Genomic DNA, 24,768 nt, shown 5'->3' on the forward strand with positions numbered 1-24,768 from the left:
ATACCATGCCTAGATTTTTTTTTTTTTTTTTTTCCCTCCCCCCATTTTTGTACCACCCTAAACTCTTGCATTTGTGCCCACAATGTTCTCTTCCTCGCAGCCCATTTGGAGCATATGCCCAAATGACTTGCTGCAGTCTCGCCAAGGCATGGCTTAAAACTAGTCCTTGTCCTTAACCTGATCATACTGATATCTTGTGTGTTACGCTGTACCTTTTACCATTTCTACCCTCATTTTCTCCACTGTACAACAGTTTAAAGCTTCCTACCAATTCTCTACCTTATTCCCCTTCAATCTAGTTTCCTAAAAATGCAATGATCCCACTTTAATTTCCTCCGTCAAATCTGTGACTTGGGACAATAAGTGGGAAATGAACTTAACATTCAGTGTCCCCGCTCTCCAGACTGGCTTAGTCAATACAAAATGTGTACTTGCATTTTGAGCAGCCCCTGGCAGAGTTGTGGAGTTTGAGTTGCAATCAAGAGTCGAAAGCATTTATTGGGTTACTGGAGTTGGGGTGGGTGGTGATGTGCCAACTGACTAAAATTACAGACTTGGCATAAAGTTTATTGGAGCCTTTTGATAGGAAAAAAGGGGCTTTTTTTAGGTGGGTTTTTTTTTTTCCCCCTCTCTTAAAAGCCACAATGGTGTTGCTACAGCCCTTAAACCCAGATTTTAACTGGTTAGGGTGCCAGAGAGTAGCCAGATTTTCATGTTGGCTGATGTAATGCCTTGTATCTTCTACATTTAACCTAGTAAACAAGAGTAAGAGTTTAAAGCAACTAATTATAAATTGAGTCACTCTGTGGTACCAATTGGAGTCCGTTGGTTTTGTATACCACTCCACAACCCTTGCCCTGGGATCCTCTACCATAGCTCAAGTACAGAGGAGAGTGCAGTATCCATAGCTTAGTACCCATGATTATGTTTGAAGCTAATGGAATGCATAGTGTCGTGGGTTAACAGGAAAATAGATTAAATGCCAAAGTACATTTGCACTGGGTCATGCATATTTTTTCCTTTTGGATTGAGTCTTTTCCTTTTGGATTGTACTGGTTTTGTAGTCCAGACTTTTTATAGAAGTGTTCAGGGACAATATTAAACATTAGGCAGCAAGTGAATATTTTCTACAAGAACATTTAGAATTGCATAAGTTACAGGTAATCCACCTAAAGACAATACTGTTTGTGCTCAGCCAATGGTCTCTACCCTAACCTGTCTGATTTCACCAGCCCTATTACCTTTATTCATGAACAAGACCCAGAGTTCCTCCACTTCAGGCAGTAACTGTCTCCTCCCACTTGGAGAATAATCAGCCTTCACCTCCCCCTACACCACTTTGTAACTGAGGACCATGGCCTCAAATTCTCATCCCTGCCCTTTAATCCCGTTTAAATATTTTAAGACCACCAAACTGGATAGGTTTTCCTACTTAATGCACTTTGCAATGGCTGTGCTTAGTCTTGTATTTGGCGAGTGGTTTTTAGGGATGGTATATCTATCCCTCACCCTTTGATTTTCATAGTATGTGGCTGTTACTGCAGTTTTATACAGTGATTAACACTTAATAGGGACCCAGAAATGTTGTACTAACCCAGCACCTCCACTGTGTATTCTTTAAGGAGCATGATCATGTGCCTTTTTGAAGTCCGCAAAATGCCTGTAGACTAGATGCACTCTTGTGCCCTCTCCAGGATCCTATTGAAGGTAAAGAGCTGGTCAACCCTCTGGCCTGGACAAAATCACATTGGTTCTTCTAAATCTGAGGTTCTTTGACTTGGAGTCTCCTTTCCAGTGCCATGGCATAAGCTTTTTCCAGGAAGGCTTAGTAGTAGTAATGCCCCAATTAGAACACATCCTCTATTTTCCATTTTTAAAAATGTGGGACCACCACCCTGGTCTCACTCCAGGGACACTGCTCCCAACAACCACACATTATGATGTCATGGCCGACACATTTTTTCAATGTCCAGAGCCTGCAGCATTTCTGGAATGATCTTCTCCACCCTGAAGTCTTACTAGTGCACAGTTGCTTAACTACCTCATTGACGTGGGCTTTTTCCCCCTCCAACCCCTTCTATCGGCTTCTGTCTCTGCCTCTTCCACAAAGGGTACATCTGTTGCATTCAGGAGCTCCTCAGTATTCCTTTCACCTCCAGACTACATTCTCCATCTGGGTCAGCATTTCTCCAATCTTGCTGAGAGCAGCTTGTGTGAAACCCTGCTGTCCCCATCTGAATGATCTGATGCAGCAGCTTCCACAATGGAGGCTTTTAAGGTCAGTTTTGGGGCTTGTTCCACCCATGTCTCCCTGAGACCGCTGTTTTGCAGGTGGGAGCTGAAAAGACTTCTGAACTTTGGCCTCCCACAGATGCTCCCAATTCTTTAACTCTAGAATCCCTGAAGCCTTAAAAAAAAAAAAAAAAAAAAAAAAAAAAAAACAAAACTTAATCCTGGGCCACCTTAAATTCCTTTGCACCTCCCCTCCATCAGCATCTTGTTTTGCAAATGTGTCGATCGGCGCAAGCAGCCTGCTATCCCACCATAAACTGAACTGAAGTCGGTCGCAAAATTCTGTTGTCATTGCTGCTCTTGTGAAAAGAACGGGGATAAACGTCCAACTCTGAGAAGGAGAGGCAAGTTCATTGGACCATGTGAACATCCTTGACAATAAAACTGAATAAAAAAAAAAAAAAAGTGCCAACTTTTACAAGTAGCCAAAAATTACAGGTGTTACTCATGAAGTGTGTTTTATAGTAATAGCAGAGTTGCCTGATCTCAAACTTGGAGCCTTTTGGTTATAAGGCAGCAGTTCTTACCTCTGAACCATCCAAGAATGCATATGAACTTTGACATTTTGAGCTTGGTTTTTATCTCCTTGACAGCAACTTTGGGGGTGGAAAAAAAAAAAAATTTTTTTTACAACTTATTCAATAAAAGTGCACATGTTTACATGTTTGTGGTTTTTTTTTTTTTTGGGGGGGTGGGGGAACTAAAGTCTTAATTCACTTCACGTAGTTAATATGGGAATTTTTATGTTAGCTGTGTGCAGCATTTCATCCTTAGCTTTTTCTGCCATCCTAAATTTACCCAGATTGTTGTAGACTTGGAACACACATGAAATGTTTTCCAAATATTTACCCTATACAACTCCAGGCACCTCACACCCAGATAAATACTTGATATTTTTTGAGAATTTGACAGACTTCAGCTCTGTTGGGATTTTATGGGATAGCAGGCTGCTTGTGCTGATCAACACATTTACAAAGACTCTAATGGAGAGGTGTGAAGGAATTTAAGGTGGCTCAGGAATTCTCCCACCCACCCCCCATAGGCTTCAGGGATTCTAGTATTAAGTACTTGTATGGTGCCATTTACATCAGTTTTCCCTTAACAATCTCAAGCAGTTTTAACTGTCATGTAGCACTCGGTTATAAAGCAAACTTAGTCAAGCAAAGGGTCTGCCAATGACTGGGTGATGCAGCAATACCATATTGACTAGAACTGTAGTGAGACCAAGTAGGATGTAGAGTATAAAGTATATTGTTAAAGATGTACCCAGAGCATGCTTCATATAGCATGTTGAGCTTGATACTGAATTGTTGCAGTTGTGGATATAGCACTTTGCGTCCCAACATCTCTTGTAACTCTTGAGACTTGAGCCAATATTTGTCACAACATGCTGATTTGTTCCCAGTCTGTATAGCTAGTGCTGGGTGTTTAAGCTTTGTTAGTCAATATTATGAAGTATCTGCATTTCACGGAGTGAAAAATGTCTCTCTTAAACAACATGAATGTTGGTCAGTTTGGGAACTAGTAGAGTTACTTGCCTCCTGTGCCCTGCAGTATTGGTAGACTAAACGGCCACAAGTTGTTGGTGGTGATAGGCTGTCAGCAACTCCAAGTTAATGGTTTACGGTGTCTTTACTATACTGCTCAGCAGAGTTGTTCATTTCACCTCTTTGCTCCACCAGACTAAAATATTTAAATTAAATTCAAATATTTAAATTCGCTTTTGAAACTGATTACGTATGACCGTACAATATGGAAATCACCTATGACCAGAGAACAGATTATAATACAGGAACTAATCACTTCGTTTGTGGACACCATTTTTATATCGTCTTTATGCGTAGTTATTTTGCCAAACTGTGCTGAGCCGTCCGCTGCCAGGTGCGTTCTGACAGAAGTTTTTATTTATTCATCCACGTGACTGTCGCTGAAACTTCCAAATTGTAACTTTTTTAGTTGACAGTACTTGATGGTAGAAGAGATGAGGAAAACAGCTTTGTCTTTCTACTTTTTAACTGCACCGAGCTGTAAACAATGTAAAGACGAGAACACTTTCAGCTGCAAGGGGTCATGAGAACAAAGTGGACGCTGGGAGGCGTGGAATGTCGGGCTGCTCTGCAGAGTCCAGAGCTTCATAGTTTCAGGCAGCGTCCCCTTCTTGCACGGTTTGTGACACTTTAAGTCTCCCGTCGGCTACTGGGAGAGTGGAAATCTTTGCAAAGGAGTAATCGGCGCCATCGAAGCAGGACTCGGTTTGTAAATTGCCTTAAAAAGGGACAGTAAGTAGTTGTGCAGGGCAAGTTCAGGTCACTAAAACCCCAGAACATTTCAAGGTTGCTTTTGTGATTTTCATTAAACAAACAAGTAAATCACAGGCATGTAGTGCAAGGTTGTCAGGCAAAAATTTGGACGATCATATAGAAAATGTAATGTCTATAACGGCGGTCGTGTAGCGCCTTTCACAAGGGATGTACTACTTACCTGTTATAGCGCCTTTTATGTAGTTTATCCGAAACCACTCCAGTAGTGCTCAGTGTATCTTTTTTCTTCTTAAATGTTAGACTACATTTTATTTTTTTCCCTTACACTCGGTGAGCGAAGCCACTGGGTAATCAACTAGTAGTCCATATAACCGTTAACAACAAAAGTTTAAGACCAGGGTTATCTGTAAATTGACAACAGAATTGCAGGAAAGTCTGCGATCGTGTAAAGACCAACATCACTCTAGGTTCATATCTAACAGGTGTCCGATTCACTGTCCGTATCGACTTCATATACTGTAACTTATTCAGTCATTGCTATAGCTAGATTTTAAGCTGTAATTCAGGTTTTAAAAAAAAAAAAAAAAAAAAAAAAATGCGTTTGCATTTTGTCGGAAGGCTCTACCACATGCAAATATTGATTGGTAGAGTGAATTTTTGTAGCTTGTTTCATCCACTCCATGGCCATAGTTACTTGGGCTTAACTTTTAGTATTTAATTTTTTAAGCAAAGTAAGCTTCTACCAGGATTCCATGAAAATGTGAAGTTGGAATATATGTAAAACTCAGTTTAATGTTTTTAGTGCTAGAAGTCACTAGCACTTTTGGAACAATCTAGACTAGCACAGGCCATTCAGCCCAAGAAAGCTTGCCAGTACTATCCACTTTAATTCTTAAAAATCTGAGGACCCCTGCCGTAAGACTTCAGAGATTTAATCAGTCACAGAGGTCTGCAGGTTTTTGTTCTAACCTGGTTGCTTAATTAGAAAGCAATTCTTGACAATTCCATGGCTTGTTAGTGCTTTAACTGTCAAATTCTCATATCCTAGATTTTCATCCCCTTTCGAAGGATATCATCCAAATGATTTGAAGGCTAAAATGGAGGAGTAATTCTCAGTCCTTCAGTTTCCTTTCAGGTATTAAATGCAATAGTGCATGATAAATACACACGGGTGTAAATGGTAACAAGCTAAATGGAGAAATGTTGGTCTTTTGTGTCATTTGCATGTTGCTAATGAGGAGCCATTAAAAACCAAGAATACAGCAGTTTAAGGGTTCAAAATATTAACAAGTGAGACAACTAAAGTGAAGCAGAAGTGTTACTCGAGCAGTAAGTGCTTCTTAAGCAATTGGGTTGGAATAAAAACCTGGAGCCACTATGGTCCTCCAGGACTGCGATTTGAGGACTCTTATTTTATAGTCTACCATGCTGCTTGGTTGCTTAGCTTATTCCAACTGTCTGTGGTTCTGTGTAAAGTTAAACTTACTACAAACATTTGGAAGTTTTTCAAGTTTCCTACTGTCGTTTTAACTCATTTTTAAATAAGTCGCAATCCACTGTACTTATCCCTTCCTAATTTTAAATACTAGGATCATGTCACCTCAATCTTTTGCTTAAACTGAAAAGGATCAGCTTTTTTAATTATTCATAATTGATGCCCGTAGCTTTGGAATGAGCCTAGTTGCTCTTCACTGGACGTTTTTCATGTGCTGCATGGTTTTTGCAGCCTGGAAACCAAAACTGCACACAGTACTCCAGATAAGGCCTCAGTGTATTATAAAGCTTGAGCATAATCTTCTTGGACTAGTACTCCACACATTGAACACAATGGATTCACTACACTGGAAGTAGATGGTGAGTCCACTACAACTCCTAAATCCTTCTCATAAGGTATTTATATATGTATTACATGCAAGAAGTAAAAATGTTACGTATGTTCCACACACACACACACATTTTATGTATAATATAAAAATATACACACCCCATTGTTTCCAATTTGATTCTTGAATAAATATTTCAAAATGACATGAGGTGAATGTGAGTGAGGAAAAAACCTCTTTTACAAGTACCATAAATTCACGGGATGTTAAAGGTTAACATCAAATGTGTTTGTTCGAGAACAACCGACGTCTCTGCATTTAGTGCTTTGAGTAAATGTGGGATTCAAGCCTATTACTTTGAGATTGGTAAGCGATGGTTTATCTACTGTGCCATCTACCACCGACAGCTGGTTGAAAATGAAATATGCAAACATTTTTTACTTTGACATGTTGCTGGAGCCCTACTATCAGACATTACAATCCAGCAATTTCTATGGTTTTATTCTGCAGTTGAAACAGAATTGTTTCACCTTTTGTTAAAGTGTTTGTGTATTTGGGCGCTTCAGTCTTCAAACATCCTACACTTCATGTAAAAATTCTTTATTACTATAACATAGGAAAACCTTGTTCTGTTTTGAGCTGTGTTCAGCATTTTTTGCCTCATTTATCCTCATTCTATATTTACATAGATCATCATAAACCCTTTCAAATCACAATTTCATTACCTGGATAATTCCTTACGAACGTATTGCCAGAAACGCTTCAACACAGACTTTAACGGAGGATTGCAGCAGGGTGATTTTTTTTTTTTCCTTCATCTGAATGATCACATTTCACAGCGTATCGTGCAACTTTGTGTCCAGTGGTACACATGGGGCAAACCTCAAACACGTGTGCTGGAACATCGCAATGCAGTCAGAAGAAAGGACCCTGTCTTTTAAACAAGTTTGACTGGACATGCATTTTAAATGGGACTGCATGCAAGAAAATTTAAAGGTTAGTACTACAAGTGCCACACAACTTGAATTGTGGCTATCTAATGAAAATGCCATTAACAGACATTTGGACTTGAACCCAGCATATGCTGTCTTGAAAAGAACATGCAAACAAGACTTTTATAACAAACACCCTGTGAACCCAAAAACAATGTTCCACCTACCCTCCCTTTCTTCTTTGCTATATATTGCCATGGATTCCTGCAAGTCTAATCCTATTCCTGATTTCTAGTAGGAATCAAAAGCTTAGGAATAAAAAAAAAAAAAATCTTAAGATGCACGATTCATTTTCTCCCTATGTGGATTTCCAGCAACAAGTATTCATTGACTTCTAGTCTCCCCTCACAACTCAATGATTAAACCAATGTCCCCAGTGGCACTGAACAGTCATGGATGGTACACTGGTTGCTGGAAAGTATAAAAGCTACCTGGCAACCTTGGTTAGATGAGCTTGCAGATGCATAGCCTTTCCATCACCCATCTATTTGCCTTTTGATTGCATTGGCAGTGTATGTTCAGGTGTGTGGATTATTTTTAATCCAAAAGCAGACTTTCCCCATTTCTGTAAATCTCCAGTGATTCACACATTTTGTGCCAACCTGAATGTATGATTACAGCTGCTATAGAAAAGCTATAATGTCAAGTTTTTTCTGAGAAACCAGTGGTCCTGGAGTACCAAAGTGGCTACAGTTTTTAGTTCCATCCAGTTTCATAATTTAAAAGCCAGGTGTAGCAGATAATGAAACTTGGTATTGTGACTTGTTAGTGCTTTCTTCAAACAAATCTAGGGGTGTGGTATACAGGTAGAAGTTACTCTGATAGAAATTTTCATTAATCATTTTCATCACTTTCTGAAGTGTCAGAAGGTGATGGTGCACCCAGTCCCTGTACACACAATCTCTTGCGCAACTAGTACAAAGTGCACAAGCACACCTCAAAATCCTCCCCACCATGCTACCTCCAAAGATGGCCATCATACTTTAAAGGAGAAACCACCCCTTAGTCTCCTTTTGTGGATTTAATTTAATTGTTTGGCATTTTGAGTGGATTGTTAGAGTTTAAAATTATTCTTAACAAAACAAGAAGGTTGCCCTGGATTTTTTTTTTTTTTTTTTCCTTTAAAAAATACGTCTTTTTCAGGAGTTACTATGTCAGCAGCAGCTCACTTTAATATTAAATTTTTCCACCTTTTACTATTTACATTATCACTATTGTTGTAAGCATTATGAATGGACTAGTTTCTTAGAATGTTCATAAACTTTTAAATCTGATTTGAATCAAAGTATTTAATATGCTTGTGAATTTTCTATTCATAGAGAAAATGGTTTTATTTTTAAACTAATCAATGATCTGCTTCACATCAACTTTTAGTCCTTTAGTCGACCTACACACACACACACACACACACACACAGCAGGGCATATGTTGGATTTAGTAATTACTAACATACTGGCTTAAATAGAGTCCAGGAGGTTCATGAGTTTTGCTTTCAGGTCACACAGATATTGATATGAAAATTAGTCGCCAACTATTAGGAACATAGTTCATAATTCCTCAAAGAAATTGTATTTAGGAGGTCTGTACACAGACAATACTAGAGACCAAGAACCTTGCCATTATTCATGGAGTTTCTTAAAGGACTTTAATTTGCCAAAGCCGACATCTTTACACTTTAACCGACTCAAGTAAATGTTTGCTAAACCACTGCCTTTCTTACCTTGGTGATCTGCATGAGGAAAGCAGTAATTTGGAAGCACAGATTTGATTAAAACCGCTGCACCATCACTGCTAAGCCACATTTCACTTTGGGGGGGGGGGGGGGAAATCTATTTTATTGCAGTACAGTAATCCCTCCTCCATCGTGGGGGTTGCGTTCCAGAGCCACCCGCGAAATAAGAATCTGCAAAGTAGAAACCATATGTTTATATGGTTATTTTTATATTGTCATGCTTGGGTCACAGATTTGCGCAGAAACACAGGAGGTTGTAGAGAGACAGGAACGTTATTCAAACACTGCAAACAAACATTTGTCTCTTTTTCAAAAGTTTAAACTGTGCTCCATGACAAGACAGAGATGACAGTTCAGTCTCACAATTAAAAGAATGCCAACATATCTTCCTCTTCAAAGGAGTGCGTGTCAGGAGCACAGACTGTCAGAGAAAAGCAAACAAATCAATAGGGCTGTTTGGCTTTTAAGTATGCAAAGCACCGCGGCACACAGCTGTTGAAGGCGGCAGCTCACACCCCCCTCCGTCAGGAGCAGACAGAGAGACAGTTTGTTTTTCAATCAAAAATCAATACGTGCCCTTCGAGCTTTTAAGTATGCGAAGCACCGTGCAGCATGTCGCTTCAGGAAGCAGCTGCACACAGAAGGTAGCAACGTGAAGATAATCTTTCAGCATTTTTAGACGAGCATCCGTATCGTCTAGGTGTGCGAACAGCCACCCTGCTCACACCCCCTACGTCAGGATCAGAGAGAGAGAGAGAGAGAAAAGTAAGTTGGGTAGCTTCTCAGCCATCTGCCAATAACGTCCCTTGTATGAAATCAACTGGGCAAACCAACTGAGGAAGCATGTACCAGAAATTAAAAGACCCATTGTCCGCAGAAATCCGTGAACCAGCAAAAAATCCGCGATATATATCTAAATATGCTTACATATAAAATCCGCGATGGAGTGAAGCCGCGAAAGGCGAAGCGCGATATAGCGAGGGATTACTGTAATAAGATCATTGATGGAAAAATTCTTGTTGGTTTAATGATCTAACATTAAAGCCATATTTAATGTGTCGGAGCAGAACTGAATTGTAGGAGCGTTATGGGTATTTGAGATAGAAATTGAGTTGTTTTGGTGCCGTGTGTGGTTTTTGTTCTCTCTCCATCTCTATCCATCAATAAACATCCTGTCTAATCTAGTCTGTCAACCTGTCCACCATTGCAAATAAGGAAGGACTTGGAACCGATCCCTGATTTAATCCCACCTTCATGTTCAATGCATCCGTCACTCCTACTACAGACCTCCCCACTGTCGCACTTCTCTTGTACATATCCTGTACAACTTGCATACTTCTATGCCTCTCCCGACTTCCTCATACAATACCGCAACTCTCCTCAGAACATCCTGTCATATGCTTTCTCCAGGTCCACAATGCAGCTCCTTCTGGTCTTCTCTATACTTCTCCATCAACACCTTCAGAGCAAACATTGGATCTGTGGTGTTCTTGGCATGAAATCATACTTCTGCTCACTAATCACCTCCCTTCTTAATCTAGCTCCCATTACTTTTTTCCTTCATGCTATGGCTCATTAGTTTTATCTCCTTTGTAGTTACTACAGCTCTGCACATCCCCTTTATTCTTAAAAATCGGCAACCGTACACATCTCCACTCCTCGGGCATCCTCTCACTTTCCAAGAGTCAAACAACCTGGTTAAACTCCACTAGCATCTCTTAAATATCTCCATGCTTCCACAGGTATGTCATCTGGACCAACGGCCTTTCCATTCTTCATCCTCTTCATCGCTGTCCTTTACTTCCTCCTTGCTAATCCTTGATTCTTACCTATTCACTATCTCCACATCATCAAACCTTGTACTCTTGTCTACTTTCTGCGTCTCCCTGACTCCCACTTCCCCATTCTCTTTCTCTGTATACTCTGCTGTACTACACCATTTCACTACCAGGTTTCCTTTTTCTCCTTCCTCTGTCCAGATGTCTCGCCAAGCACCCTTCTTAATGTCACCCTTACTACTTCTGCTGTAGTAGCCTAGCTGTCTGGTAACTCTTCACTGCCTGCTAGTGCCTGTCTTACCTCCTCCCTAAACTCAACCTTGCAGTCTTGCTTTTTCAGCTTCCATTTGATCCTTGGCTTTGCCCTCACTCCATCTGTCATCCTACAAACCACCATCCTATGCTATCTAACTACAATTTCCCCTGCCACCACTTTGCAGTCCTCGATCTCCTTCAGATTGACTCTTACACATAGGATATAATCTACCTGTGTGTGTCTTCCTCTACTCTTGTACATCACCAGATGTTCCTCTTCTTAAAATATGTACTTGCCACAGTGGATTTTGTGAAAAGGAGGAGCATGGCTATCTGATCTTCATTCCTCTCCTTGACACCTCCCTGTGTTCCCTTTACCAATGTGTCGGTTGGAATCTTCTCCAATCACCACTTTCTGCCCCTTTGGTACACTGTCAATCACTTCATCCTACTCACTCCAGAAATCTCTCTCCTCCATCACACATCCAACTTGCAGGGGCATAAGTACTAACCTTCATTATCACACCTCCAATTTCTAGCTTCATAATCCTTACTGTCTCTTCAGTTCCAAAACACTTCAGTTCCTTCAGAATAACGCCTACCTCATTTCTCCTCCCATCCACACCATGATGGAACAATCTGAATCCACCTCCGATCCACCTGGCCTTACACCCCTTCCATTTAGTCTCTTGCACACACATCAACCCTCCTTCTCTCTCATATCGGTTAACTCCCTCCCCTTACCAGTCCTACTGCCATCAAAGTTCCTACCCTCGCTTCCACTCTAACTTTCTCTCCCCCTTCAGCCAACAGTAGCCTGATTTCCACCAGCACCCTATTGGCTAACAGGACTGGTGGCGGTTAACCCAGGGATCCACCGATCTGGTATGGAAATCTGTCTTGTTGTCCACATATTATTCTGGCAAAATCTTACACCAGATGCCCTTACTCATGTAAACCTCCCCATTTAGGCTGGCTTGGAACTGGCATGAAGAAACACACTGGTTTGTGCATCCCCTGTGGCTGAGTTGTGTGTATTCTAAACTGCTCAAAGTTTAAAGTAACACTTCTGTTTTCAAAAGAAAAAAAGTCGGATCTCAATGGGGGGAAAAAATCATGCTGGATATCTATACTGATATGGACTGGGTAATGGGTTAGAAATGAAAGGATACCACATCATTTGAATTTCACCCTCTGTAGGGTGATACATTTCCAAAGACACCCTGAAAATAGGTGAAAAAATGATTTGGCGGGCTAGTTCCTTTAGCTGAAATTTCATTGCAGCAACTCGATCGTACTCGGTAGTTGGTATAGCCCCCCCTTGCTTGTATGTATGCCTGACAACATCGGGGCATGCCCCTACTGAGATGAGGGGTGTCCGGTGGATCTCCTCCCAGGTCTGGACCACAGCATCACTGCGCTCCTGGACTGTCTAAGGTGTAACCTGGCGGTGTAGGATGGTTCGAAACAACAATGTCCCAGAGGTTTTCTATTGGATTTAGGTCAGGTGTGCGTGGGGGCTAGTCAATGGTATCAATTCTTTCCTCCTGGAACTGCCTGCATACTCTCCACATTGTCCTGCACCAGGAGGAACCCAGGACCTACTGCACCAGCATAGGGTCTGACAGTGGGTCCAAGGATTTCATCCCGATACCTAATGGCAATCAAGGTGCTGTTTGTCAAGCCTTGTCAGATTTTTTTTTTATCTCTGCCGAGAATTGCATTGTGAACTTCCTGCTTGTGGATTTGTTTGGCAAGGATTGTATTCGCTTTCTGTGTTCATAGTAATGATGTCTTGATTTAGAAAGTTCTGTTTCTTTAGTTGCCAAGAGGCAGAGTTCTGAATGCAGAGCCTCTTCCTGTGAAATTCTTCATTTGGACCCCTGGCATCATGTTGTGCTATTCTTGTAATTTTCACTGATTAGCTCGGATACTTTTGAAACAAAAAAAAAAAATTTCTGTGGAAAAGTCTGTCTTCCTAAAGAGAGCCTTCAGAGTTTCCTGGAGTATTCCTGCAGTAACTTCAAAGGATATATTTCTTTAATAAAAATTGATTTGCTTGGGTATAAATTTATGTACAGTTCTCATCTAATAAGTGGATTAAGACCCCAGCTGCTAGACTAGTATCTGGCGCATAGTGATTTTAGCTTCATGATCAAAAGGGCATGGTCAAAGATAATTAACAAATGTGTCCTACTTAAAAGATTTAATCCCAGGCAAGAAATTTAATTTAAAAAAAAAAAAAAAAAAAAAAAATCTAGTAGCAGTGATGCACTGGTGAGTAAAAGGAATGTGTTTGGGTTTAGTTTGTGATCAGTTGCTAATTTTTTCCGTGTTAGACAACATTGCCCCTGTGGCAGGAGACCTACCTAGGTCTGGATTTAAAACGCCATTCGTCCCCAGCCATTGTAATTTTTGAGTGTTCACATTGGGAATGGATGCAAGTTTGTATTGAGTGATGTCCCTATCATCCTCTGTGCAGCCAAAATTGGTGGTTGCTTAATAAGTTGGTCTCTTGTTTAAAAATACTATTTTATCCTTTAGACTTGTTAGGTGTGAGAATACTTTATCATTCCAGCTGATAGTCAACTGTTTGGTCAAGAAATTTCTTCTGAACTTTAGTCTTAAAACCACTTTAACCTTTTAAATTCAAGTTTTCCCTGGAGTTCTTGCCATGAAGCCTAATGTTGGCAGTTACAATGATGAAAAGGATAAATTAGAAATGGCTTGCTCTTTCTTTCCCAACCTCCCCCACCAATTTTGCTTCGCCACATGAGGCTAGACCACACAAAGTCCCAGTTCTCGGACATACCTAGAGACGGATCACGTCCAAAATGAAGCAAGCCCCCCTGCTGCAGTGAAAGGATTAAAATGGAAAACTATTGACAATAGAGGGAATGATGTTTAACAGTAGCCCTGGATAAGCATAGTAAGCCCCAATACAGTAAATGAGTGATGTTAAACAACCTCCATTTTTATATATATATTATTAAAATAATGGCCGAGAAGTAAATGGGATGTATACAGTAATTCCACGCTACTTTACGGTTCACTTTTCGCGGATTCATGACTTCGCGGATTTTATACGTAAGCATATCTAAATATATAACGCGGATTTTTCGCTGCTTCGTGGGTTTCTGTGGACAATGGGTCTCTTTACTTCTGGTACTTGCTTCCTCAGTTGGTTTGCCCAGTTGATTTCATACAAGAGATGCTATTGGCGGATGGCTGAGAAGCTACCCAATCAGAGCATGCAGTTAAGCTCCTGTGTGCTGCTGATTGGCTCAGCGACGGAGTGTTCCATTAACCAGGAAGTCTCCTCTCACTCATTCAGCATTAACGTGCTACTGCTTCAGGGGCCGTGTTCAAGCGCCAACAGAAGATGCAAATGATTGCAGAATAGGTAAAAGTTTTGGATATGTTGAAGGAAGGGAACAGCTACACCGCTGCAGGACACCATTACAGCATCAGTGAGTCCACGATTCTTTTTATTTAAAAAGGAGGAAAAGCATATAAGATCTACGGCCTCAGTGTCCTTTAACCAGGGTGCAAAACGAGTTGCATGTGGACGTGATAAGGCAGTAGTCTGGATGGAATCTGCTTTAGGAATCTTTGCAACAAGGTCAACAATGTCATGACCGCCTATAAGCTGCTACGTGTACTTCGCTATACAGTAAGTGTAAACTTATCTACCGATTTTCATATTGCTTATCAGTTGTCCCTGTTAATAAAGGGTGGGTTGTAAACAATACAGGGAGGGTTTAAAAACGTCCAAATACACGTTAAATAATTAAATATGGTGTCCCTACTTCGCGGAAATTCAGTTATCGTGGTCGGCCTTGGAACCTATCTCCCGCGATAAGTGAGGGATTACTGTAATTATGGTACCAGTATCTTTGCAAGCTGATCCACCAGCTGGTAAGATCTTCTTTGCCTTGCCAGGACAGGATGCAACCCACAATTGTATTGCGAAAGTGTCGATCAGTTTTAGCTTTCTGCTTCCTCCGTAGAAAAAATGTAGAGCTTGCTTTGAATGCCCACTTTGTTTGGCAGGGTATAAGGCTGTATCTTAGCTTTCTGCAAGTGCGGTTTTAATGTTATAAAATGCAGCTGTTGAGGGTGAGAAATTGCGGGGGGGGGGGAGATACGCATGTGATTATTTTCAAATATAATCTCTTCTGTCTGAGTAGTAACATAAGTAATTTTAAATTGTAATTTTTCAAAATGCATGTTAACAATCCTAGGTTTAGTTATTGTGACCACTGTATGTGGTAAGCGGCTGCTATCGTGTGTGTGGTTTTTTGCGGATGTTTTTTCTCCAGTTATTTCAGTTAAGATTTTCACTAGTTTTGGACTTTCGTGATTCTCTGGGAGACCTTCGATTCTATGGTGTTTTTTTTCCCCCTGCATCCATCTTCCAGTGTAGTTTCTCATTTGTCTTTTGTCATTTTTATTTCATTCCTTCTTTCTTTAGCTCCTTTTGTCTTGAGCGGTGGCCTTTGCAGCGATCGTTTTGGTCTTCTCTGTGCTCTGCTGATTGAAATGGCAAGCCCAGTTGAAGTCTCCTGCTCACAAGGAGTGGTTAACGTGCAAGGGAAGGCCATTTTCAGTTTCGGTTAATCTTCTGGAATTGAGCTATCCTGGCCAGATTTGCTTGTATAATTGCTCCGTTTTGCTGTCCACTGGAGACGATACAGCAGTTTTCAGGTCCAAGGAAATATGTGCTTTGACCTATCTATTCCAGGTCCGTCTTTGAAAGGCTGTATCTTAATCTTGGACTTGATGCCTGTCTAGGCTTAGATGAAGCTTTAGCTTTCTTTTACATTTCTTTCTGAACCCTTCTGCTGGTCATGTTTTATATATACTTCAATATTTTGTAATTGAGCCTCCTTGGGATGAGTAAATACAGGATACCTCTGGATAAGGTGGGGGGGGGGGGGGGGGATAACACTGCTGCTAACAGACTACCATCTCTCATAAGACTACATCAACTCCTGGATTAACAACTTGAATAGACATTTTGGGTACCAATGAACATTACAAACTTTTTAAAATATAAAATGGTAGGTGCATTTAGGTATAAGTAGGTGACAGACATTTTGATATGGTAGGTACTTAATGCAAACTGCATTTTTATAAATCTTTTGCAATTTCATTTTCAAAGTCTATACCAAAATGCAACATACCATTTTCAATTTCCTTATTCGGCTAGAACTGCAAAGAAGCTGCAAAAGTGAAGACTTGTTTTCCCCTTTGCATTTCCATTTAAGTTCTCAACAAGCAAATAGTGTCAATGGGTGGAGCTTTGCACCTTTGTCCTTCGTAGCTGTAGAGCCACTTTGATAGAATACTACTTCTTGCTTTTGACTGTGTTTTTAATTCATATGGTTTTTACCCCCATATTGTGAGCTTCACTGCAAAACTGTCTGAAGACCTGACAATGTGCCCTTTAATTACAATATTTAACATGCCAGAAATTAGCCTTGGCATTTTTTTTTTTTTTTTTTAAAAGACTGAAGTAGAAACGGGATGTTTGGTATTTGTAATAGTGTAGAATCTGCATCAAACTAGGGGGCTCCGCCCCCTGCTCGCTTCGCTCGCCAACCCCTGGCATTGGGGCTTGACAGAGTGAGATGTATGAATTAGATATAGAATAGTGTGCAGGTGTGGATGATGCATATAGAAAGCAAAAAATAGTGTTTGGCACAGAGTAATGGTTTATTGGAATATTTCTTTGTACACAACATTAATAGTAAAGGTGGTGTCCTGTCCTTGAATGAGTCTTCCTTGGCATGGAGCATTTATAACTTTAACGTCAGATGAACGTCGAACACGTGAGAAGGCAACAGTTGTCCATGTCCAAAAACGGGCTCAGAGGTAGATGCCAACCTTGTCCATGGTTTGTCCTTGTGATTTGTTGATGGTCATGGCAAATGCAGGTTTAATGGGGAACTGTCGGCGTTTCAATGTAAAAGGTAATTGTAGGTCAGAACTCGTAAGGTCAATTCTAGGAATGAGAACAGTATTGTTCGCATGTGATCCTGTAAGAACTGTTGCTTGAATAACATTGTGTGTCATGGTGTTGACGACTAAACGTGTGCCATTGCATAAACCCTGTTTAGTGTTAAGGTTTCTTAATAGCATGATTATTGTTCCATTTTTAAGGCTAAGATTGTGTTGTGGTAATCTGGCTGGGTTAATAGTGTTCAAATATTCTAAGGGGAAATTCAGATAACAACAACAACATTTATTTATATAGCACATTTTCATACAAAAAGTATCTCAAAGTGCTTTACATAATGAAGAAAAAAAGAATAAAAGACAAAAAAGAAATTAAAATAAGACAACCTTAGTTAACATAATAAGGAGTAAGGTCCGATGGCCAGGGTGGACAGAAAAAACAAAAAAAAAACTCCAGAAAGCTGGAGAAAAAAATAAAATCTGTAGGGGTTCCAGGCCACGAGACCGCCCAGTCCCCTTTGGGCATTCTACCTAACATAAATGAAATAGTCCTCTTTGTAGTTAGGGTTCTCACGGAGTCACTTGATGCTGATGGTTATACAGACTTCTGGCTTTTAATCCATCCATCATTGTTGGAACATCATGGTGCTTTGGGTAGATGGTGGTGGCACAAGCCACCACCAATAGGACACCGGAAAAGGAAACCGGACACCGGAAAAGATGTTCATTGTCGTCATCAGAGTCAACTTTGTCAGAGCTTAGTGCTTCTCCAGGAAGTAATGAAATGACCTGGTTATTAATGTGATCAACATAAATATTTTTTGGACATAATATAGTGCGTTGTATTAAAAGGGGCATTTGGTCTAATGAGACCGCTGTTCCAAATATCTCCGTAATCTGGGTGAAGTTCATCTGTATTGGTGAGTGTACAATGTTCTAGTTGTAATAACCAATTGTTATATTCGGGATCTGGAAATCGCATGCTTTGTACCAAGTGTATCTTTAGAAATTAAAGCCAATTGTTCGCGTAACATTTTTTGTTCCGCGGTTTTAGAAGCGCGCCGAGGTGAATTTTTTTTGTTTGATGCGGGTTCGTGTTTGTGGTCCCGGTACTCGAGCCGTCTAGTTTTGTATCCGTGATCGTGAATTGATGACTTGTTTGATCTTTATTGTTAGGAATATGGATAAGTAATAAGTAGGATCGAACTCGCTTTTACTATGCGGACTGTTCGTTTCTTCGTATCATCACCAATCAGGTCTCGCGCCTGTATATGTATTGTAGTTTGGTCTCGTGTTGTTTATATGACGTCGTCACGTATTTTAAGGTGGACTGAATAATAGTTGAGCGCATGGCATGTGGAGCAATAGGTAAGCACTGTCTAAAATCTACTCCTAATAAAAGTACCTTTCCCGCAAAGGGAATATTATTATTCATTAACGTTTGTAGAAGTTTATCAATGGTGTTGAGTAAGTGACTGGATGCCATTGTACATTCATCTATAATTAATAGTGTGGCAAGACGGATGTCACGTGCATTGTTACTGTGCATTGTCATAGTGGATACCGATGTTTCTGTGATTGGGACCGGTATTTGGAATAAGGAGTGACGTGTTTTTGTAGCCGAGACATTTTTTTCTTCTGCGGTTTCAGAATCGCGTTGTAGGTGCCGACGTGATTTGTGCATATTTGCGTTCTTGATTTGTTTCAGGGTGCACTGTTCCAATGCGATGTAACATTTGTCCACATACGCGAAAGCAGTATGGGTCATTGCCTTTTGGTGACCTGATATTTACTCTGGTAGATGCAAAATCAAATGAACTATTGTAGGATGTAATGCAGATGCGCCGCCGTGTATTTTGTTGTTTCATGCGGGTTCGTGTGTTTGGTCCCGTTATCCGAGCCGAATCGTTTTGTACCGTGAGCGTGTATTCATGACTTGTTTGTTCCTCAGCATGCGAAATATGGATAAGTAATAAGGAGGATCGCACTCACTGTTAATATGGAGCCTTTTGTGCAGTTAAACGGTTAATAGTGCTTTATTGTAAGGAGATCAACCTATGCTGCCTAGTGTGAAGGTGTTGAGATGACGTATGTTTAATATGGACGGTTCCTTTAGAAATGGGGCTTTGGGTGTCACTTCTTATTGATGTTAGTGTGTTTGTGGGTCTGATTCGTCGTTGTGAACGTTTCGTGTGCCAGGTCTCGTCTCTAATGGGCCTGGCGTGGCGGTCAAGGCTTCTTTTTTTTGGTGCGTTAGGAGCTTGTTAAATTCTCCTGTTTGTGTGGGTCCTGTTTCGTGTGCAATGGGATTCGTGCGGCGCTGTTTTTTCGGCGTCTGAGCGGTTGGGGGGGGGGGGGCCATGGGGGGAGAAGGATTGGTGGGGCGCGAGTGTCTTTCTTTCTTGTGTGCCAGGGGCTTGTTGAATCGTCCTCTGTGTGTGTCCCGTCCGGTGCCTGGGGGTGGGGGGTGGCTTGCATGTGGGCGCGAGCGGCTTCTTTTTGTTTGTGTGCTAGTTTCGTGTGCAATGGGTTTCGTGAAGCGCTGTGCGTCGCCTGCGTTTGACTCCTTTTTTCTGTGCCGACTCCTTTTTTCTGTGGTCGCGGCGCCTCATTTCTTGGGGCGCCTGCGCAGTACGTCTTTTTGCGGCTACGGCCCATGGCCGGATGTCCCTGCGTCCATCCGGTTTAGCATTCTCGGTTAGTAATATGGATAACACAATGGCTGGATTCACTGTTCATTACATGGCTGTTTGAGGTGGCTTGCTGTTTTCAAAAGGACTGCTTGCCTTTTTCTGCACTAGTCAAAAGCTTTGCAACTGTGCAGAGCTACCATTTTTACAGGCTGGGTGGTCTTCTCTCCCACTTAAGTCATGCAGCTGGCGTTGAGGCCACATCAGCAGGTTTGGGGAGTGCTGTTGTCGGGTGGCGCAGCAGGAATGTGTGCTCCATTGGCAGGTGGCACAACTGGGATATGAAGTGCTGTTCAGTGCAACAGAAGTTTAACGTTGGTCAACTGTAGGCAAGCAGGCAAACCTAGTGTGGAGATGTAGCTGTATCAGTTTTTCAGTTTGCTTACTGAGCTGGCACTGCAAACAGTTTCAAGTCTGAATCTTGACTGAGGCTCTCCCATCACTGCTGCTTCAGTGCCTGTTATCTGCCTTGTCCTTTTGCATGTGCATTTTTACCACTGACCTTGCTTCTCATGGCTCACTTAAGGTCAGAGGCCACTTGATCTGATACATTCCTCCTCCAGTTTCATGAGGTTGCATCTCTCTAGTGTCTGCACACCTGGAAACAGACCATGGTAGATGGGTAGCTCCACCACTGCTTCTGTGTCCGTCTCATTCCTGGACTGCAGCTGCAAATAGCACTCTGGGTTACAGATCTGTGACTCTCCAGCACCTCTGCCCAAAGTTTTTGTACTCTGTGCCCACAGTGCCATACAATACAAAATTACAAAGCCTTCGGTTTCCACTTGTGTAAATGTAAACGGATAGTGTAATTTTTTTAAATTTTATTGTAATCATTCCATACAAATATATCCATTTATACAAAAAGGATTGAAGACCAATCAAACCCCACCCTTGATAAGGAGAGCATGGCCAAAGGAGAATTGCTAAGGGCTTTTTAATAGGGCAAAAATAAACTCTGTGTGTGTATATATGTGTGTGTGTCTTCCAGACAGACTTGAAGTGGAGAAGGACAAGCAAACTGATTGCATTCACTACACTTTTGGTACAGTTTGCTTGTCCTTCTCTACTTCACTTCACTTCAAGTCCATCTGGAAGAACACCAAACACAGCTGTTAATGGGTTAGGAGGGATTGTGATACCAAGGCTGTCTGAAAGGCACATAATTTTGGTCCAAAATTGTTAATTTTGTGCATGCCCAAAACATGTGAGGCAGGAGCTTGGTTGCAGCGTTCACAGGTTGGATCTTGCCCTGGAAACATTTTGGATAGTTTTAAGCGAGACAGATGAGCTCGATTTATATAATTTTTAGTTGAATAATTCTGTGCTTTGCGCATATGGAGCTAGAGTGAATTCTCTGCAATGCTATCTTCCACTCCTTTTCTGATATATTGAGATCTATTTCCCATTGTCCTCTTGGATCTTTGAAAGGAAGGGACTCTAATAAAATTTTATATAATGTGGAAATGGTGTCTAATTCCTCAAAATTGAGCAGTATTTTTTCCAGCATGGTGGAGGGTACGAGAGGAGGAAAATTGGGCAGTTTCAGTTTAACAAAGTTTCTAATTTGAAGATAGTAAAAGAAATGTGTAGCTGGGAGGTTGCATCCTTTGAACAATTGTTCCAAATTCAAAGATATTGTCTATATAAAGATCTCTGAGCAATTTAATCCCAAATCTTTTCCAGGTATTAAACTGGATATGTTGGAAAGAGGTGGTTCTCCTGCAGGGGTGCCACAGAGATTTCTCCATCTTAAATTGCTTTCTAAACAGGTTCCATATTCTGAGTGAGTAAAGCAGAATTGGGTTATTTAGTATATTTGCGATAACTTGCATTTATTGGAGTGCAGAGCAGGGACTATAAAGTACTACAGGATTTTACTTTTATTGTGCACCAAGCCTGTGTATGTTCATTTGTGTCCAGGTTTTTATGGCTTGCATGTTTGCTGCCCAGTAATAAAACTGAAAATTAGGTAGAGCCATGCCACCTTCTGCCGGAGGTCTTTGTAGGGTCACTCTTCGGATACGTGAGTGTTTAGAGTTCCAAATAAATGAGGTTATAATTGAATCCTAATTGCTTAAAAAATGGTTTATTGATATATTGGAAAGTTTAGGAAGGATATTCATCTTAACAACGTTAATTCTTCTGGCTACAGTGAGATGAAGGGTTGACCATCTATGCAAGTCTTGTGTGTATATATAGTGTGTGTGTGTGTATGTATATGTATATATTATAATATGAAATCTGCATATAGAGCAATTTTTCTGTTTCAGACCACCTTGGATGATCCCCTTTATCGGATAAGAATTTCGACAGTGGACCGCCAGTGGTTCAATGGCGATTGCAAACAGCAGTGGTGACAAGGGGCATCCTTGTCTGGTGCCACGTTCTACCTTAAAGTAGTCTGAACAAATGTTAATACAAACTGAAGCTTCTGAATTGGTATACAGTAGTTTGTTCCATGCACAAATATTCAGGCCAAACCCAAATTTCTCCAATGCAGTGAAAAGGTAGTTCCATTCAATCATATCAAATGCTTTTTCTGCATCTATTGATATCTTTGGGGTGTTTGACTTTGCTGGTGAACATATTAAACCGGCGTCGGAGATTGGAAGATAAGTGTTTGCCTTTAATAAATCGAGTTTGAACCTGTGATATTACTGAAGGCAGCAATTTCTCCATCCTTCTAGCTATAATTTTGAGAGTATCTTTTATTATTCAGGAGTGAAATTGGTCTGTATGATGCACATTGTAACAAGCCCTTATTTTGATTAGGAAAGACAGTGATTAATGCTTGACAAAAAGTTTGAGGTAGAATTTGATTCTCTAGCTTCTGTAAATGTTGCCAATAAGAGGGGGGCTAGCTGAGTGGAGAATCTCTTATAAAATACTACAGGGTAGCCATCCGGGCCTGCTGATTTCCTGCTTTGAAGTGACTTTATAACATAAAGTAATTCTGATAGGGTCAGAGGTTTATCCAGTTCCTCAGCACTTAAAGTATGTATTTGTCGTGTCTAATGCATCCAGAAATGCGTTGTGTTTTGTCGTCTTTGAACTCGGAAGAATATAAGATTTTATAGTAATCTCTAAATGGATGCATTGTATTTTTATGGTCAAGGATTTCTTCATTCGTGTTGGTAATTACTGGGATTGCATTGCAAACTTCTTGCTTGTGGATTTGTTGAGCTAAAAGCTTATTAGCTTTCTCTGTGTTCATAGTAATGATGTCTTCACTTACAAATAAGTTGTTCAGTTTCTTTTAGTTGTCAAGATGTTGTTCTGTTTGCAGAGCCTGCCTTTTCCTATGAACAGCCTCAATTGGACGCCTGGCTTGTTCATCTATTCTAGTAATTTCGCTTCTTAGCTCTGACGCTTTCTTGGTTTCTAATTTATTTCTGCTGGAACGATATGAAATCTTTCCTCTTAAGAACTTTAGAGTTTCCCAGAGTGTTCCTGCAGAAACCTCCTGAGGGTGTGTTTGTCTCTATGAAAAAGCTGGTTAGTTTGGATATAAATTCTGTGCAGTTCTCATCTGCTAATAGAAGAGGGTTAAGATGCCATCTGTGGGGCGAGTGTGAGAGGCTTAATGATTTTTAGCTGCAAGACTAGAGGGGCATAGTCGGAGATAACAATTGTCGTATTTGCACAATTTAATCATAGGCAAGAAATTATCTATATATAAAAAAAAATAAATCCTTGAGTAGCTATGATGCACTGGTGAGTAGAATCAATGTTCTTGAGTTTGGGTTAAGAAACCTCCCAGGGGTTTGAGAAGTTGTGGTCAGTTACAAACCCTGTAATTGTCTTTGCAGTGTTAGATGTCGTCCCCCCTGTCACAGGAGTCCTATCTAAGAGTGGATTTAAAACAAAGTCCCCAGCCATTAAAATTTTATGAGTGTTCCCATTGGGAATGGATGCAAATAGATTTTGCATGAATTCCTTATCGACATTGGGTGCATAAACATTTATCAAAATCATTTTACTGCTAAATAAGTTGCCCATGATCATCACACATCTCCCTTCAGGGTCCGATAGTACATCTGATGCTACAAATGGGACTGTTCTGTGTATGAGAATTCCCACACCTCTAGTTTTCTTTATAAAGCTAGAATGGAACATTTGGCCAGTCCAGTCTTTTTGTAGTCTGGACTGATCCTTGCTTAGTAACTGGGTCTCCTGTAAAAATACTATTTTAGCGCTTAAGCCTGTTAGGTGAGAGCATACTTTTCTTTCTCTTTTAATTCGTGATTCAGGCCTTTAACATTCTAGCTCACTAAGTTAACTGTCACATAATGGAGACATTGATTGAGTTTTTAATGTCATTTTATAGTCTTAACTGGTAGTGAGGCAGTTTTAATCTTAATTTCAAAATTCCCCACGAGTTATTGCCATATAGCCTATTGTTACATTTTGTTTATAGTAATAAGGATTAGAAGAAAAGATTTGATATAGCCTGCTCTCCTTTTCTCTCCCCCCTTTATCACCCCACCCCCCCATTTTGCCTCCCGGCATGTGGCTAGCTCCCACTTCGCAATAACCCAGTCCTCTGACATACGAAGAGACGGAGCACATCCAAAACAAAACAAGCTCCCCCTGTGGCGGCGTTTGAGAATTAAAACAAAGTAGATAGTATTTCGATTTAGCTGCAATAGATATCTGCCAAAAATATAATCGACAGTCTTTTTAAGCTTAAAATTATAATCTTCAGCAATTACGATATTAAGATGATAAAATAATGAACCCTGGGAATGATTTTAAAAAGTGGTCTAGGTTAAACATAGTAGATCCTAATGCAATAGTAGAAATAGAAATTAACCAAGGGTATGATGTTAAATGGTCTACTTCAGGGAAGTTTTTTTTTTTTTTTTTTTTTTTTTTTTTATATATAATATATATATTTTGTATATATGTATGTATATATATATATATATATATATATATATATATATATATATATATATATATATATATATATATATATATA

General features: G+C 40.4%; 1 protein-coding gene across 2 annotated transcripts in view; it reads left to right on the forward strand.

Annotated features, from left to right (window-relative positions):
* Positions 1-24,768, forward strand: part of vldlr (very low density lipoprotein receptor) — a 308,802-nt gene that overhangs the window by 34,126 nt on the left and 249,908 nt on the right. The gene's annotated exons all lie outside the window — the stretch shown is intronic.

This window comes from Erpetoichthys calabaricus, chromosome 5, assembly GCF_900747795.2.
Source record: "Erpetoichthys calabaricus chromosome 5, fErpCal1.3, whole genome shotgun sequence".
Taxonomy (NCBI): Eukaryota; Metazoa; Chordata; class Cladistia; order Polypteriformes; family Polypteridae; genus Erpetoichthys; species Erpetoichthys calabaricus.